The sequence below is a fragment of the Oncorhynchus nerka genome, unplaced genomic scaffold, assembly GCF_034236695.1.
Source record: "Oncorhynchus nerka isolate Pitt River unplaced genomic scaffold, Oner_Uvic_2.0 unplaced_scaffold_720, whole genome shotgun sequence".
Lineage (NCBI taxonomy): Eukaryota > Metazoa > Chordata > Actinopteri > Salmoniformes > Salmonidae > Oncorhynchus > Oncorhynchus nerka.
In genome coordinates, this window is record NW_027040464.1 from 263,255 (window position 1) to 268,175 (window position 4,921).

The following is a 4,921-nucleotide window of genomic DNA, read 5'->3' on the forward strand; positions in this document are numbered from 1 at the left end:
CACCCCTACCTACATGTACACATTACCTCAACTAACCTGTACCCTTCACCCCTACCTACATGTACCCTTCACCCCTACCTACATGTACCCTTCACCCCTACCTACATGTACACATTACCTCAACTAACATGTACCCTTCACCCCTACCTACATGTACCCTTCACCCCTACCTACATGTACCCTTCACCCCTACCTACATGTACCCTTCACCCCTACCTACATGTACCCTTCACCCCTACCTACATGTACCCTTCACCCCTACCTACATGTACACATTACCTCAACTAACCTGTACCCTTCACCCCTACCTACATGTACCCTTCACCCCTACCTACATGTACCCTTCACCCCTACCTACATGTACCCTTCACCCCTACCTACATGTACACATTACCTCAACTAACCTGTACCCTTCACCCCTACCTACATGTACACATTACCTCAACTAACCTGTACCCTTCACCCCTACCTACATGTACACATTACCTCAACTAACCTGTACCCTTCACCCCTACCTACATGTACACATTACCTCAACTAACCTGTACCCTTCACCCCTACCTACATGTACCCTTCACCCCTACCTACATGTACCCTTCACCCCTACCTACATGTACACATTACCTCAACTAACCTGTACCCTTCACCCCTACCTACATGTACCCTTCACCCCTACCTACATGTACCCTTCACCCCTACCTACATGTACCCTTCACCCCTACCTACATGTACCCTTCACCCCTACCTACATGTACCCTTCACCCCTACCTACATGTACCCTTCACCCCTACCTACATGTACACATTACCTCAACTAACCTGAACCCTTCACCCCTACCTACATGTACACTTCACCCCTACCTACATGCACACATTACCTCAACTAACCTGTACCCTTCACCCCTACCTACATGTACACATTACCTCGACTAACCTGTACCCTTCACCCCTACCTACATGTACACATTACCTCAACTAACCTGTACCCTTCACCCCTACCTACATGTACACATTACCTCGACTAACCTGTACCCTTCACCCCTACCTACATGTACACATTACCTCAACTAACCTGTACCCTTCACCCCTACCTACATGTACCCTTCACCCCTACATACATGTACCCTTCACCCCTACCTACATGTACCCTTCACCCCTACCTACATGTACACATTACCTCGACTAACCTGTACCCTTCATCCCTACCTACATGTACACATTACCTCAACTAACCTGTACCCTTCACCCCTACCTACATGTACACATTACCTCGACTAACCTGTACCCTTCATCCCTACATACATGTACACATTACCTCAACTAACCTGTACCCTTCACCCCTACCTACATGTACACATTACCTCAACTAACCTGTACCCTTCACCCCTACATACATGTACACATTACCTCAACTAACCTGTACCCTTCACCCCTACCTACATGTACACATTACCTCAACTAACCTGTACCCTTCACCCCTACCTACATGTACCCTTCACCCCTACCTACATGTACACATTACCTCAACTAACCTGTACCCTTCACCCCTACATACATGTACACATTACCTCAACTAACCTGTACCCTTCACCCCTACCTACATGTACACATTACCTCAACTAACCTGTACCCTTCACCCCTACCTACATGTACCCTTCACCCCTACCTACATGAACCCTTCACCCCTACCTACATATACACATTACCTCAACTAACCTGTACCCTTCACCCCTACCTACATGTACCCTTCACCCCTACCTACATGTACCCTTCACCCCTACCTACATGTCCACATAACCTCAACTAACCTGAACTCTTCACCCCTACATACATGTACCCTTCACCCCTACCTACATGTACACATTACCTCAACTAACCTGTACCCTTCACCCCTACCTACATGTACACATTACCTCAACTAACCTGTACCCTTCACCCCTACCTACATGTACACATTACCTCAACTAACCTGTACCCTTCACCCCTACCTACATGTACCCTTCACCCCTACATACATGTACACATTACCTCAACTAACCTGTACCCTTCACCCCTACCTACATGTACACATTATCTCAACTAACCTGTACCCTTCACCCCTACCTACATGTACCCTTCACCCCTACCTACATGTACACATTACCTCAACTAACCTGTACCCTTCACCCCTACCTACATGAACCCTTCACCCCTACCTACATATACACATTACCTCAACTAACCTGTACCCTTCACCCCTACCTACATGTACCCTTCACCCCTACCTACATGAACCCTTCACCCCTACCTACATACACACATTACCTCAACTAACCTGTACCCTTCACCCCTACCTACATGTACCCTTCACCCCTACCTACATGTCCACATTACCTCAACTAACCTGTACCCTTCACCCCTACCTACATGTACACATTACCTCAACTAACCTGTACCCTTCACCCCTACCTACATCAAATCAAATCAAATTTATTTATATAGCCCTTCGTACATCAGCTGATATCTCAAAGTGCTGTACAGAAACCCAGCCTAAAACCCCAAACAGCAAACAATGCAGGTGTAAAAGCACGGTGGCTAGGAAAAACCCCCTAGAAAGGCCAAAACCTAGGAAGAAACCTAGAGAGGAACCAGGCTATGTGGGGTGGCCAGTCCTCTTCTGGCTGTGTCGGGTAGAGATTATAACAGAACATGACCAAGATGTTCAACTAACCTGTACCCTTCACCCCTACCTACATGTACACATTACCTCAACTAACCTGTACTCTTCACCCCTACCTACATGTACACATTACCTCAACTAACCTGTACCCTTCACCCCTACCTACATGTACCCTTCACCCCTACCTACATGTACACATTACCTCAACTAACCTGTACCCTTCACCCCTACCTACATGTACACATTACCTCGACTAACCTGTACCCTTCACCCCTACCGACATGTACACATTACCTCAACTAACCTGTACCCTTCACCCCTACCGACATGTACACATTACCTCAACTAACCTGTACCCTTCACCCCTACCTACATGTACACATTACCTCAACTAACCTGTACCCTTCACCCCTACCTACATGTACCCATTACCTCAACTAACCTGTACCCTTCACCCCTACCTACATGTACACATTACCTCAACTAACCTGTACCCTTCACCCCTACCTACATGTACCCTTCACCCCTACCTACATGTACCCTTCACCCCTACCTACATGTACACATTACCTCAAGTAACCTGTACCCTTCACCCCTACCTACATGTACACATTACCTCAACTAACCTGTACCCTTCACCCCTACCTACATGTACACATTACCTCAACTAACCTGTACCCTTCACCCCTACCTACATGTACCCTTCACCCCTACCTACATGTACCCTTCACCCCTACCTACATGTACACATTACCTCAACTAACATGTACCCTTCACACCCTACCTACATGTACCCTTCACCCCTACCTACATGTACCCTTCACCCCTACCTACATGTACCCTTCACCCCTACCTACATGTACCCTTCACCCCTACCTACATGTACCCTTCACCCCTACCTACATGTACACATTACCTCAACTAACCTGTACCCTTCACCCCTACCTACATGTACCCTTCACCCCTACCTACATGTACCCTTCACCCCTACCTACATGTACCCTTCACCCCTACCTACATGTACACATTACCTCAACTAACCTGTACCCTTCACCCCTACCTACATGTACACATTACCTCAACTAACCTGTACCCTTCACCCCTACCTACATGTACCCTTCACCCCTACCTACATGTACCCTTCACCCCTACCTACATGTACACATTACCTCAACTAACATGTACCCTTCACCCCTACCTACATGTACCCTTCACCCCTACCTACATGTACCCTTCACCCCTACCTACATGTACCCTTCACCCCTACCTACATGTACCCTTCACCCCTACCTACATGTACCCTTCACCCCTACCTACATGTACACATTACCTGTATGTGTGATACGGTGTGTGTCCTGACCAGTGTGTGTGTGTGTCCTGACCAGTGTGTGTGTGATGCGGTGTGTGTCCTGACCAGTGTGTGTGTGTGTCCTGACCAGTGTGTGTGTGTCCTGACCAGTGTGTGTGTGATACGGTGTGTGTCCTGACCAGTGTATGTGTGTGTCCTGACCAGTGTGTGTGTGATACGGTGTGTGATACGGTGTGTGTCCTGACCAGTGTGTGTGTGATACGGTGTGTGTACTGACCAGTGTGTGTGTGTGTCCTGACCAGTGTGTGTGTGATATGGTGTGTGTACTGACCAGTGTGTGTGTGTGTCCTGACCAGTGTGTGTGTGATACGGTGTGTCCTGACCAGTGTGTGTGTGTCCTGACCAGTGTGTGTGTGTGTGTCCTGACCAGTGTGTGTGTGATGCGGTGTGTGTCCTGACCAGTGTGTGTGTGATACGGTGTGTGTACTGACCAGTGTGTGTGTGTGTGTGTGTGTGTGTCCTGACCAGTGTGTGTGTGTCCTGACCAGTGTGTGTGTGATGCGGTGTGTGTCCTGACCAGTGTGTGTGTGTGTACTGACCGGTGTGTGTGTGTGTCCTGACCAGTGTGTGTGTGATACGGTGTGTGTACTGACCAGTGTGTGTGTGTGTGTGTGTGTGTGTGTCCTGACCAGTGTGTGTGTGTACTGACCGGTGTATCTCTGCAGTGTATTTGGGGATGTTGAGCAACAGACTGCTTCTCTCCAACAGCACCAACACCAGCTGGGCCAGCAACCTCTCATCTGATACCTACACACACACACACACACACACACACATATCTAAGCTGTACTTATATACACAAAATACATGTTTTATCTCTGACTTATTCTGGTTGTAGCCTGTGTGTGTGTTACCGTGGTAACTGTGTTGAAGTAGACGTGCAGCAGCACTGGA